Source organism: Hypanus sabinus, chromosome 8 (assembly GCF_030144855.1).
Source record: "Hypanus sabinus isolate sHypSab1 chromosome 8, sHypSab1.hap1, whole genome shotgun sequence".
NCBI lineage: Eukaryota > Metazoa > Chordata > Chondrichthyes > Myliobatiformes > Dasyatidae > Hypanus > Hypanus sabinus.
In genome coordinates, this window is record NC_082713.1 from 34,071,584 (window position 1) to 34,086,743 (window position 15,160).

The window sequence follows — 15,160 nt, forward strand, 5'->3', positions numbered from 1 at the left end:
GTATTTTATTCATTTAATTTTCAGTGTTTTAAAAGTCATTTCAATAAATAGCTAAATACCATGGGACTTCAAAGACAGATATTTTGTTGTAATGCATTTGTTCATTTTCAATTGAAATTAAAGCACATGTTTTCTACATATCCTATGATATTTTATTTTCTGTTATGAGGTGTATTACCAAAACACTCCGTCCATCTGCTCCTGGTCCGGCCCCCCTGTCAAATTTTAGAACCCTTTGTGGCCCTCAAGTCAAAAAGTTTGCCCACCCCTGATCTAGACAGACACAATGTTCTTACTCACCACCAACACGGGTTCCGAATGGGCAGACCTTGTGGCAGACAAGTTGCAGGGCTGGTCAACGATTTAGCAGAGACCCTTGATAACGGAAGCCAGGCAGACTTGATCATACTCGACTTCAGCAAGGCACTGGACACGGTCCCCCACCAGAGACTACTACGTAAGCTTGAACATGTGGAGATTAACAACAGCCTTCTACATTAATTAAACATGTCCCTTACCAACAGACAGCAACACGTGCTTCTTGAGGGGGCAGAGTCCCCTAAATCTCCAGTAACATCTGGAGTGCTCCAGGGGATTGTGTTGGGACCCTTAATTTTTCTCATTTAGAACAACTTGCCAAATATAGTGAGGTCCAAGGTCAGACTCTTTGCAGATGACTGCAAAATCTACCGTGAGATAAAAAATGACCAAGATGCTCAGCTGCTGCAAAACGATATTGATTCATTATGTCAATGGGTGTCTCAATAGTAAATGTCCTTCAACTCATCTAAATGTTATGCTATGCATGTCAGTCACAAAGTTAAACCAACCAACATGACATATAACATGAAAGGAAAGATTCTTGAACCAGTCACCCACCACCCATATCTTGGTGTTGAAATTAGCAAGGATCTTAACTGGGCATGCCACATCAATCAGATGACAGCCAAAGCAAACAAAACACTGGGTATCCTGCGAAGAAACCTCTGCTCATGTACTAAATCCGTCAAGGTCGTGGCATACAATACACTTGTCCGTCCAAAGCTTGAGTATTGCGTGGCCGTATGGGATCCCCATCAAGCTAACGATAAGAAAAAATCCAGCGCCGTGCTGTTCGCTTTGTGCTAAACAATTACAGCAGGAAGTCCAGTGTCACCAATATGCTCCCTAACCAACGGGAACCACTTGAAAACTGATGTACTAAACTATGGTTAGTCTCCATTTTCAAAGATGTTCACAACATCAACACGCACAACTGTGGTGAACTATGTGCCTGTCAGGACACGCCCCCTGCTGAATGCTCCTGTGGCTCCTCCCACAGGCCCCTGTATAAAGGCGATCTGAGGCCTGACGCTCGGCCTCAGTCTCCAGGACATAGTATGATGGTCACTCACTCCTGGTTCCTTCTTCCAGTCAATAAAAGCCGATATCTCGCCTTACGTCTCAGTGTGAGTTATTGATGGTGCATCAACAACACACTGGAGGACTCCAGCATGTTGTGCGACCTGCTGAGTTCCTCCAGCATGTTGTGCGTGTTGCTTTGACCCCAGCATCTGCAGTGCATTTTGAGTTCACAACATCACTCCATCAAACATCCAAATTCATCACAGGGTCAGTTCAACTTGACAGCAAACTGGACCTTGCATTTTGGAAATGCCTTCATTCAGCAAGACGTGCTACCAGTACCCCCTCTACTCAAGAACAACAAGACAGTGGAATCTTCTGCCACCGGTCTTGTGCAGTATTTCTGACATTAATATTTTTAAAGATAGGCTCAATCAAATCAATTTAGGGGACCTAGTCCAAAAAAAGCTCACTTTACAACTTAACTCTGACGCCGTTCACACCAACTGCGCGTTATAGCAGCCGTCCGGCAGTGCTTGCGCAGTACCAAGCTGAAGCAGAAGCAGAAGAATGGTGGTGAGGGAAGAAGTGTAAGGGCAGGTGTAGCACTTGTTCCGCTTACAGGGATAAGTGCCGGGAGGGAGATCGGTGGGAAGGGATGGGGGGGATGAATGGACAAGGGAGTCACATAGGGAGCGATCCCTGCGAAAAGCTGGAAGAGTGGGGGAGGGAAAAATGTGCTTGGTAGTGGGATCCCATTGGAGGTGGCAGAAGTTACAGAGAATTATATGTTGGACCTGGAGACTGGTGGGGTGGTAGGTGAGGACAAGCAGAACCTTATCCCTAGTGGAGTGGCGGAAGGATGGGGTGAGAACAGATGTGTGTGAAATGGGAGAGATGTGTTTGAGAGCAGAGTTGATGGTGGAGGAAGGGAAACCCCTTTCTTTAAAAAAGAAGACACCTCCTTCGTCCTGGAATTAAAAACCTCATCCTGAGATGAACCAAATAGTCATTTAGTTCATCTGCCATCTCCTTGGCCCCTGTTATTATTTCTCTAGCCTCATTTTCTAGCGGTCCTATATCCAATCTTATTTCTCTCTTTTTTTACATACTTAAAAAAGCTTTTGCTATGCACGATGATATGGTTGCTGGCTGCTTTTGGATTTGCAAAGGTGTAATGTTATTCTCCCTTTCAAAGTATGCATAAAAGTCATTAAACCATTTATCCAGTTAGGTTTTGCCTTAAAAGAAGCAATGGCATGCAAACCCTACCACAGCTGCCATGCATCTGTTTGTCTCCAATTTCACATGGAATCCCCTTTTCACTCTGGTGGCCTTCCGTAGGTTATACCCCCATATTTCAAAATTTCTTCAATGATAAAAAAAATTACGCAGTACCAAAATCTCCATCCAGTAGCCTGGGTCTAGAATAATGTGCAGTCATTAGCATATAATCATGGTTTGATCCTCTGGGAAAGCCATATGCAAACCCTGATCACATATGAACAATGAATTCACAAAATTGAGCACAAAATTCTGCTCTATTGGGATCCATACAAATTTTACTTTGCTTTATATAGAACCCCCATGAAATTGTGGTCATGGTTTCTTGTGCCCCACAAATGACCAGGAGACGCAGAAGATTCTTCAAGAAGTGTTGAACTTTAATTTGCAAATCAAAGCTGAGACAGTAAGTGAGCTAGTTGCTGGTTGCCCCCCCCCCCCCCCCATCCTTGTACATAGCATTTTTTATAACAATCTCCTGGTTTAGTTGCATTGGCATATCCAATCGGTCTACAGTTGCGTATCACCAGTACATCAGCTCCCGACTTCCCACTATTGTTTCTACCCATTAACTTAATCATGTTCTAATCTACTTTTTGGGCCACCTGTTACCTCATCCCTGGTCACAGTTATCTCTTAGCTAGCCTCACATTAACACACCATTATCTTATTTGGCTACATTCTTGAGTCACTGATGTGTTCAATAGTACAGAGACAATACAGAGATTTCATTCTCCTACTAAATTGGATACATACATAGCAAATAGCAAATACGAAGCTGACTACATAGTTTTGGTTACACAGCAAACAATGCAACTTTATACTCCAATACTATCCACTGCAGAATACGTGGAGCACAAACTCCTGACATTATAATATTGAAAGATTGGTAATTTCTGTCTTTGCCCTTTGGCAAGATTTGGTTCACTTGGAACAGCAGCAGCAATTAACAGCTATGTGTGCCTGAGAAAGGTGAACTAGAATAGAATGAAGCACACAAAATGCTGGTGGAACACAGCAGGCCAGGCATTTCCACCACCATTTTGTGTGTGTCCTTTGAATTTCCAGCATCTGCAGATTTCCTCGTGTTTGCTCCAGAATAGAACAACTCCTTTAGCAGAATGGGGCAGTGAGCAATGCTGGAGTCAGCAGGAAGAACCTCAGCACCAAAAGGAGAAGGGGTAGAAAACCAGTGTAAACTGAGGGGGTGTAGGATGAGGTGAAAATTCTAGTGATCTCAGGGATGGGAGTGAAGGGGCAAATGCCTGTCTGTAGGGCAAAGGACAGGAAGGGGAGAATGTCACTGTGAAGGAGAGGGCAGAGAGTGCCCATGTGATAAACTGTAAGGAAATCTCCACATCTTGTGATCTCGGTATTATTCTTATTTGCACAGTTTATCACCTTTTGCGCATTGGTTGTTTGTCAGTCTGTGTCTGTTCCTATATGCAAACACGAGGAAATCTGCAGATGCTGAAAATTCAAGCAACACGCACAAAATGCCGGTGGAATACAGCAGTCCAGGCAGCATCTATAGAAAGAAGTACAGTTGACGTTTCGGGTCGAGACCCTTTGTCAGGACTTCTTGCTATAGATGCTGCCTGGCCTGCTGTGTTCCACCAGCATTTTGTGTGTGTTGTCTGTTCCTATAGTTTTTTTCTTTTTTTATTCTTTTTTGTTGCATCCCTTTATTCCTGTAAATGCTTGCAAGATGATTAATCTTAAAGTCATATATGGTAACATATACATACTCAGATATTAAATTGACTTTGAAGTCGGTGGGCGGGGAGGGATTTGGTGAATTCCAGGGTGGGGATGAACCTCCTTGTAAACAAAGGGCCAAGTTAAAGAACTCTAACAAGTGGGAAAGGAAGCGAATTAATGGACAATATTAAAACAAGTCAGGTTCAGGAAAGGTGAATGATAAACTGAAGCCAGATTTGCCTGCAACCTCTAACCAAACTTGTCAAATCCTATTCCCTGCGAAGCAGTTGTTGGTCCACATCAAAAGCACGCCTATAATCTCAACACTGCAGATTTTGCCTGAAGGAGTGCAGGCTAAATTCCTCAGCACAGTTGTCATCTTTCTAAAATGGCCTGCTTAGAATCATTCAAATGTTTCTCTTCCTTTAATTTTTGGTAATACTCTGCAATCTCATCCTTCCAGTATTCACCTTGATTACTATTTTCAAATTAGCTCAAAGAAAGAAGGTTGCACCACATACAGGTTACATAATTGTAAATAGTTAACTATCATTAAATACAATTCTATAGCGATTGTTGTGGTACTAGTCAGAATCACAATGCACAGAACAGCAGATTAATTCCCAATAGAGCTGCTACTGATGTTTAAGTATTTGAATTTAGTTATTTTAAAGAAATCTGGTCCCATTGAAATGGAATAAGCACCTTGTGATATCAGGGGCATTTAAATGTTTTCAAGTTTTTATGGGTTTCTGAAGTAGCAATCAAGATGCTCTTGTCAAATTGGTTAAAATTGTTCAGTACAGCATGTCTTGTCATGTCCAAACCCTGAGAAGTTTAAATACTGCCTAGAAATTTGGTGCTCCCCCATTTTTGAAATAATAAATGATGCTATACATAGCCTTAAATCTAAAAATTGAGAGACCCACAAAGGAAAAAAATTACAAAATTATGAAATCTTCAAAAATTATTTGTAACTTTTTCCCCTCCATTAGGACATTTTCTATACATCTCCAAAACTGTATGCAGTTACTGCCTCACTCCTACACTGACCATTGAGACAGTGTGTTAAAGTACACGGTCCATAGTAGCAATAAGTGTGAGAGAAACAGGGGGTGTTGGGAGGAAGTAGTGAGTGTGGTCTGATGCTAGAGGAAGGCTTATTTCTACAGGTGCCTACACACCCCACAACTGACTTATCACCTCCTACCACCCCTCCCCACAAGTGCAATGACACATTTATTCCTGTGCTTCAGGTTATCACAAGGCAGAAATCAGTGGCAATGATCTGCACAGTTAATAGCTGCTTCAAGATACTGAAGCAGATCTATCATCATTCCCAGAGGAATGATGAGAAACGAAGACACGATCATCCCAGGGGGACAGTTTGATTCAAATAGGATGGTGACAGCCTCATGTTACCAGTGGGCATCATTAATACCCATCAGAGAAAAGTAGTCTGAGTTTATGATCTGCAATAAGTGATCTGCAAGTTGAAGAAAAAATACATATTTAAAGCAATTATCTCTTAAATCACAGGCTTGTTCATAATTTAACAGCAAGCAGATAAAAGATGCTATCAGATAATGAAAAATTCAGTGTAAATTACAGCAAATGTGAATGCAATTAATTCTTATAGATCAGTACTAACATTCTATATTTAATATGCAAAGCAATATTTTTAATAATCAATGCAAGGCTACATCTAGCTGTGAAATAATAGCAGAAAAGAAATGATTCATATGTCAGTGTATCATTTGGGAAGCACAGATGAGAAAGACTAGTTGGTCAATTATAGCCTATCTTACATTAAACATAAAACAGTACAGCAGAGGAGTAGGCCATTCAGCCCATCACATCTGTGTCAATTATAGTACCTCTTTAACTAATCCCATCTGTATGCCCATGGTCTGTATCCCACTCTCTCTGCTTGCTGTTGTGTCTGCCTAAATGCCTCTTAAAACTTGTTACCATACCTGCTTCAGACACTGACAAAGCAGCACATTCTAGGTTCCTACCTCTCTCTGTGTGCCAAAACTTGCCCTGTATGTCTCCTTTAAAGAACACAACTCGCACCTTAAAACCATGCTCTGTAGAATATGACATTTTCACCCTGGGGAAAATAACTAGGACTATCTGCCCAATCTATGCTTCTCGTAGTTTTACGTACTTCCATCTGGTTTTCCCTTTGTCTCCTACACTCCAGAGAAAACAGCTACTCTTTATGGCTAATTCGCCCCAAACCACCAACATCCTGGTGAAGTTTTGCTGCACCCTTTCCAAGTGTCCACTGCTTTCAATAGTGAGGTGACAAGAACTGATGTACACTCCATTTTTTGCCTCATCAATCTTCCGAACAGTCTCTGCATGAATTTTGAACTTTTGTTCTCAACACAGACCCCAATGAAGACGTGCATGCCTTTAGTCTTCTATATCACCCTATCCACTTGTGTTGGCACCCTCAGGAAACTATGAACTTGCCCCAATGATTGCACTGTGCATCAATATTCCTAAGACCCTTGACAATTAGTGTATACTTACTAAATTAGTCTAGAGTATTTTACTCACTAGGGTCTTGCAGGTTTTTAGGGAGAACAATCTCTATGAATATCCTGGAGCATTGACGACAACATGTTTAACAGAGATTGGAAGGCACTCTCAAGTATAGTATAAGGCACTATTTTGCTTCAAAGGTATTTGTTGGTAGGAAACTGTTTAGTTGTGGAAATAATTAAGAAAATAATATTACAATGACTATGTTAGTAAATCAACATCTTTGGGATTTGCACATATGCACTTGCAAATTTGGAAATCCCAAAGTCAAGGTTAGTGATTCACCAGTTCTTTAACCACGTTCTGCTGCTGGGCCTCTCATGGAACTTAGCAATGTAGAGGGGAGTTGGGGGTCTTTCTTTCCTTTGATGGTGGGAAATCTTACAACATCTTCTGTCTTGCCAGAGAACTGGTTTCACATCTCCCATTCAGATAGAGTTAAATACAGTTTTGGAATTATCTTTCCAATATTTATAATGGTTTGTGTTTTAAGAATTGACATTAAAATTGTGTAATGGCTCTTAATTCAATGTCTGAAGAATCCATACTTCAATGATTCGAATGAAGTCAGGTAAGTCAAGTTTAAAGTCAAGTATCTTTTTTGTAGAGTGGGGAATGGCTCCTTTTAGTTCCTCCACGTGATGTCTTTAACAGTCTTTCAGTATACAAGGCCTCACTTTGAAAGAATGTGGCGGCACTTCTACCTGATCTGATAACCAGGAGAAGTTCATCGTTTTGGGATTTTGTCTTCAGCCAAAGCGAGTTCATTGTAATTATACCTTCCACCAGTGGTGGCACTGCAGCGCCTCTACTGTAGAGAGACTGCACTGTGACAAAGTTAAGAGGAATTTTAATTGTAATTAGGCACGCAATTTGGGAAAGTAAATACTGATTGGAAGTGCAGGCATTTACAAGATTTTAAACCTATCACTTTTCGTATGCAGCCTTCAGATTAGAGGTAATGGGGTGGAACAATTGAAACAGATTGTTTACTTGTAATTTAGTTTACATTTTAAAATAATAATTTTTTATAGATTTTTAATGGAAGCTATCTACACAAACAAGTCACGTTTCAATTACACTCGCGCTGATCGTTGTATTACAGCGATATGATAATAGATGCACAGATTTATAATCAGATATTGCTTGGCTTGGTGCCTACAGGGCCACCATGCTTAACAACCATCCGCAGCTGCTTTCATTGCAATTCTTTGTGCAGATTCTACAGAGTTAATTAGTGCAACTCATTTGCCAGTAGACAACAGGACAATCTAAATAAATATTTCAGTACTTTTGCAGTTCGTATCTCCAGAACTTTTGTGTGCTGTGTGCTTTTAAAACCACAGTTTCATATCAAGCAACTAGCAGATGTAGGGATCTTTAGGAGTCCAGCAAGTGGCGGCAAGTATTTTTCCAACAGTGCAAGGATCATTAAGAAGTTCTTCTTAAAGAAATGTACTGACATAGTAGCATTTTTAATAGGAAAGATTTTTGCATGCTTGGGCTTTTACCTACAAATGCACTGATATGCCATTTTGTCCTCATAATGCACTGTAATAATAATAAGGCTTTAACTTTGCAGAAAAGTCCTGTCACATAAAACCATAAAGGCACTATTCTGTTCAAAGGCACTGCTTCAAACCAGTTATGTTACTATACGCATCAGTATTAGCTAGTGGTAAAGTTTGTGTATTTGATTTGAACAACTGATGATTAGAGTTTTAACAGGAATGTGGGGCCCTTCTGTATTCACAGCTCCAACCTTTATTAGAAAGGAAGCGATTGGCTAATCCTGTATCTAGGTGTTCTCCTGGTAAAATTGTTTATATTAAGTAATGAAAAACCTACTAAAGTTTTTTCTTCTGAGGGGAAGGAAAAAAATGAAAATGTTATAATCAAAATCCATATATAGGTAAAGTGAAATCAAAATGTATATTCAATAGCTTTCAAAGATCAGATACAGTGACTTTATACTGACCAAGTGTTAAACAATGGAACAGGAACAAATTTCTGAAAAGGATCTGAATGACAAGAGGGAACTTGCCACCAAAACTACATTTTTGGATGTGACGTGATCTTGTGAGTTGGCTGTGTGATTAATTCACACCCTCAGATATCAGATATACAAAATATTTGAATTTTTTCCGTGCCAATTGGAAGTTGGGCGAACAAATTACCTTTCAACTATTGAAAGGCCTGGACAGAGTGAATGCGAAAAAGATGTTTGTAATTGTGGGAGAGTCTAGGACCAGAGGGCATTGCCTCAGAACAGAAGGATATTCTTTCAAAACAGAGATAAGGAAAAATTTCTTCAGCCAGTGGGTGGTGAATCTGTGGAATTCTTTGCTACAGGCGTCCGTGGAAGCCAAGTCATTGGGTGTATTTAAAGTGGAAGTTGATAGGTTCTTGATTCATAAGGGTGAAAAAGTATATAGAGTGAAGGCAGGAAAATGGGGTTGAGAGAGAAAATAAATCAGCCATGATCAAATGGCAGAACAGACTCAATGGGCTGAATGGCCTTGTTCTTCTCCTATGTCTTATGCTCTTATTTACTCCTTTGGCAACCAGAAATTAATACATGTACTTGCACTACTTTCAGTGTCATATCTCTTCATCCCTGACTTACCAGACAGAATCAGATCACAATCCCTGTCATGCAGACTGAACTTTGTCCCCCTACAGCCTCTGTTATGATGTTTTAGATTCACTCTTCCTCCTCCTGTTCCAAATTCGGACAAGACTCAAATGCGTTCTGCGTCCATCAATTCACTCACATTTCAGCAGGAGCAGAGAGGATCATGCAGCATGGCATCTCACTTAGCTCCACTAAAATACTGCGGGCCAAAGTATTAAAGTCAAGCTTGAATTTTAATTCAGTGTTGACAGGATGGTAGTTGGGGAAGTGGAATACTCCAGTAAGATGTGGGACTTCAAGATACCTAACAGACTCCCTGATGATTACATCTTCAGAAAATACACCCAAATTCATCTCCTGACTGACCAGGTCAAGGAGCTGGAGCTGGACCATCTGGGAAACTGAGAACATCATAAATACCCAGAATACAGGCTTCATATCGTTGATGGGTGACGAAGGGGAGTAAGCAGTCCTTGCAGATTTCCCCTCTGGCATTTCTCTTAGCAACAAATACAGTACACTCCTTTGGATATTGCAGGGAGGGATGTCCTATTAGAGCACAGCTCTGCAGCCTTAGGGAGGGGTCAGGTCAGGCAGAGTGATAGTGATAGGAGACCCAGTAGGTAGGAGGATAGACAGGAGAGACTGTGGCAGTAAAGAAAAAGCTAGGGATGGTCCCAGTTGCTAGGCTCCATTATGTCTCAGAGTGGCTGCAGCATACTCTAGCATCTGGAGGTCAAGCTGCACATTACACCAATGACATAGTAATCTCTGGATTACTCCGAGTGCCACGTGCTAGTCAGGGCAGGAATAGGATGACAGTACAATGGAAAGAAAGAACTCTATATATACCCAGGATCTTTGAAACTGGACACTAGGCAGCTATCCAATAGGAAAAGCAGCTGTAGTTCCTAAACTAGCCAATCATGACAGAAGCAACTTTAGACAACCAGAATAAACCACACCCCCCCCCCCCCCCCCACAGGACTGTGGCACTGTGAATAGTGAAGAAGACTGGCAAAGAATACAGGGGGAAATAGATCAGTTGCAGGTATGGGCAGAGATATGGCAAATGGAGTTTAACCCAGCCAATTGAGAAGTTTTGTACCTTGGTAGGTCAAATTGAAATGTAAAGGGAAAGACTCAGTATGGATGGGCAGAGGGATCTGGGGGTCCAAATTCAGAGCTTTCTGAAAGTGACTACACAGCTTGATAGGGTGCTTGCCTTTTTAGTTGAGGCATTGAGTTAAAGCACACCAGCACGGCTTATCCATCGAACCAGCTTCATCACTGCTCACCTCTTCCTTGTTTGCAGTGATAGTTTACCACAATTTACTTCAGAAAAGGTGTTATTGATGTTTTTCGTCGAATGTCTTGCCTTTAGAACTATCAGTAAGCTGCTGTTTGCTTTCAGGAGCAATCTTAAAAACCAGAATTGTGTATGGCAGTATATTGTCACATTTATAATATCCAAATCTATTTAGAATCAGAATCAAGCTTAATATCACTGACGTATGTCATGAAATTTGTAGTTTTGTGGCAACATGCAGAGCAATACATAAAAAATACTATAAATTACAATTAAAAATATATAATTAAATTGAATATGTAGTACAAAAAGAGAGTCAAAATACTGAGGTAGTGTTCATGAGTTGATTCATTGTCTGTTAAAAATCTGACATAGCAGTGGAAGGAGCTCCTCTCTGATGGTAGTAGAAAAGAGCACGTCCTGGCTGATGGGATTCCTTAATGATAGATGCTGCCTTCTTGAGACATTGTATTTTGAAAACATCCTCAATGCTAGGGGTCATAACCTTCCACTGCAACATTTTGGATGTCAACATCCTATATACCTACTTTATACAAAGTTCAAAGTCAATTTATTATCGAAGTACATATATGTCACCAGGGGGCATAATGATTAGGTGCTTGGAAGTAGGTACAAGGGGGATGTCAGAGGCAAGTTTTTTTACACAGAGTAGTGGGTGTGTGATGTGCACTGCCAGTGACAGTGGTAGACGTGGATACAATAGGGTCTTTTAAGAGATTCTTAGGTGCATGGAGCTTAGAAAAATCGAGCGCTATGCAGTAGAGAAATTCTAGGCTGTTTCTAGAGTACATGGTTGGCACAACATCGTGGGCCGAAGGGCCTGTAATGTGCTGTAGATTTCTATTCTCTATGTTCATACACTTACTTTATAAAACTGTCCAAAGTTGTGTTTCCCAGGTGGCAAGTGTGTGATATTTAGTATTTCAGTAAAATGCAGAGCAAACTTGATGTGGCAGTTTTATTGTTTAAAGGTCAGTGGCTATAAACTATGAAGTACAACTACCAATTCATTAGTGACATTGACACCTTGAAGACAAGTCTGAAAAGATCGAATCTTGTGTATGTTACTGCAGTGTGCTTCAAGCTGGTAAATTTTTAATGCTGTAAAAATGCACAGGCAGTGGCATCTGGTTGTCAAAAGTATTTTACAGTCTCCAGTATCATTTGTTCAGAGAGCTCAATAAATTGCCTGAGCAAATATACACAAGAATACACACAGGAAGATAGGAGCAAAAGTTAGCCACATTATCTAGCGTCCCCTGTCATTCAAAGGCATCGTGTCTGATCTGCCCTAGGCTTCAACTCCACTTCTGTGCCAGTTGCAAAAGCCTTCAATTCCCTGATCTTTAAAACATTTATCCAACATTTATCCAACTCCAGTTCCTCTTTTAAAACCTCCAATGATCTAGTCTCTATCACCCTCTGAAGCAGAGACTGTACCATCTTCTTACTACACACTTACTACACACTTCAATTTTAAATGACTGCCCCTTGTAAATTAGGTCCCCCCAAGCTTCCTTAAGATCTTGCATATTAATAATGTCACCTCTTACTCTTCTAAAACCTGAAGAACACAGGTTTTTTTTTATTAGTTGTTTGCAATTGGACAATTCTCATCTCAGCAAAAGGACAAATGAATTGCATCTGAACTTCCTCAAATGCAGGTATAACCATCCTTAGATAAGGGAACAAGTGTGAACAGTGCTCAAGGCTCAGTTCCAACAACAATCTAAACAAATGTAATAATATTTCTTTATTTTTAAGCTACAGCCTCCTAACAATAAAGGCCAAAGTGCCGTTTGCTTTATTAATAACTTACCTCACCTGAATGCTAAATTTTGGTAAACAAAATGAATACCTACATCCTGCTGTACTTCATTCATTTGCAGTTGAGTAAAGACCATAGATTCCAGATGTATATTGTAATCTCTCATGATATTTATGATCTTGTATCCCATTGTACCCCACTCATTCTCAGTCTCTCCCCCTTTAGAGGATACTCTGCCTTTTGATTCCTCCAATAATGAGGCATTGCACTTTGGGAAATCAAACATAATGCTAAGTACAGTTTTGATGCACAGAGGGATCTTGGAGTGCAAATCCATAGCTTCAAGAAAGTGGCTGCATAGGTTGAAAGGGTGGTAAACAAGAAAAATGGAAAGCTTGCCTTTATTAGTCGAGACACCAAGTTCAACAGTCAAGAAGTTGACTTGCAACTTAATCAGTGTGTTATACTTGATTGCACACTGTATTATTAATAATGTAGATGATCTTGTAGCATAGTTAGAGTTTGGCAGGTATGACATTATGGGCATCACTGAATTGTGGCTGAAAGAAGATCATAGATGGGAGCTTAACATCCAAGAATATAATTGTATGGAAAGGACAGGCAGTTAGGCTGGGGGGGGGTGTGGTTGGCTTGATGGAAAAAACATGAAATAAATTCTTCAGAAAGAGATGACATAGGATTGGAAGATGTTGAATCCTTGTGGGTAGCGCTATGAAACTGCAGTGTTTAATTAGCTGTTTACTCAGCCCGGAACTTCTGCACAGCGAAGATGCATACTTCAGGATGCTCTTTATTAACTACAGCTCGGCATTCAATACTGACATCCCCTCAAAACTAATCAACAGGCTACAAGACCTTGGTGTCAATACATCCTTGTGCAATTGGATCCTCAGTTTCCTCTCTGATTGCCAAAAACCTCTCCTCCACAATCTCCATCAGCACAGTGCACCACAAGGCTGTGTGCATAGCCTCCTGCTCTACTTGCTTTACCCTTTTTACTGTGTGGCCAAGCACAGTTCCAATGCCATTTTCAAGTTTGCTGACAACACCACTGTCATTGGCCAAATCAAAGGTGGTGGGAGATTGAAAACCTGGCTGGGTGGTGCCACAACAACAACCTCTCACTCAATGTCAGTAAGACCAAGGAGATAATTATTGTGGAATTTATTGCCACTGATGGCTGCAGAGGCCAAGTCATTGGGTGTAGTTAAAGCAGAGGTTGATAGGTTCTTGATTAGTAAGGGCATTGATGGTTAAAAGAAGGCAAATAATGAGTTTGCTACTACTACTACGTTGACTCAGGCCTAGGGGGCCAGCGCCGGGCACAATGACAGACTCTCCACTCCTCACTCTCCCTCATCAGTGCATTCAGTTCATCTACATTAGCCGTGCTGCTATCTTCTAGGAGCGTGTTGACCATAGTCTTGGGAGGGCATCCAGGGTTCATCTTCCCATACTTGGGCTCCTATGTGATGACTAGGCTGGCAGGTAGCTCAGGGTGGCGTACACAGTGCCCCGCTAGTTGCCATCTTCTCGCCTCGATTTTAGTAGTGAGTATCGGTAGATCGTCACAGAGCTCGACGTTCGTCATGTGCTATTGCCAACTCCACATCAAGAGTCATCCAGAGCATTCGTGTATAGCAACCATCTAGTGACTTTTGCAAGGTCTTGGTGAGTGTCCATGTCTTGCATCCATATGTGAGAATGGACTCTATGACTGCTATGAAGATCCTTTTTTTGAGCCCTCTGGTCAGGTTTGACCTCCAGATTTCCTTCACGTCGTTCATAGCCCTCCACGCCAGTGCCTTCCGTATCTTTATGTCCTTCTCTGAACTCATCATTCTTGACCCGAGGTACTTGAAGTCCAAGACTTTCTTAATGGTATCATCCTTTACGGTCTTGAGAGTACCTTCATCACAGTTGAACACCATGTACTCTGTCTTTTTAGCGTTTAGGTGAAGTCCAGCTTTATTGCACTCAATTTCCACTTTTGTCAGTAGCTGCTGTACTTTCTCCATCTGGTCAGAGAGCTTGAGAGGGATTCAACCATGAAGGAATGGTGGAGCAGATCCAATGGGTCCAATGGCCTAATTCTGCTCATATCTCTTATGGTCTTAGAAGGGATTAGTTTAGTTAGGTTTTTAATTACGTTTAATTAGTCCAACAGAACACCATGGTTGTTATATGTCATTATATGGAATGATTGTTATATGTTCCATGTAAATTCTGAGGTGGGGCATGAGTTCAGGAAACTGAAGTGAATTAACACCACGCTTAAACTGTACACCCATTCCTGCCTTAGCAACCATATTATTTTTTTGGAATTACCTTGGATTGTAAGATATTCAAAAACAGTGTTTAATATTACCCAAAATGTTGTTACATTAAGTACTTCTGAATTGTTACCCAGCATCTTGTTTTCATTTCTCTCAGCAGTAGAATTACTTTTACAAGGACCATCAGTGGCCCCTTAAGAGGTGCTGACACTGTTAAAGATGTTGGTCGCTGAGCTGCTCTCACCCTG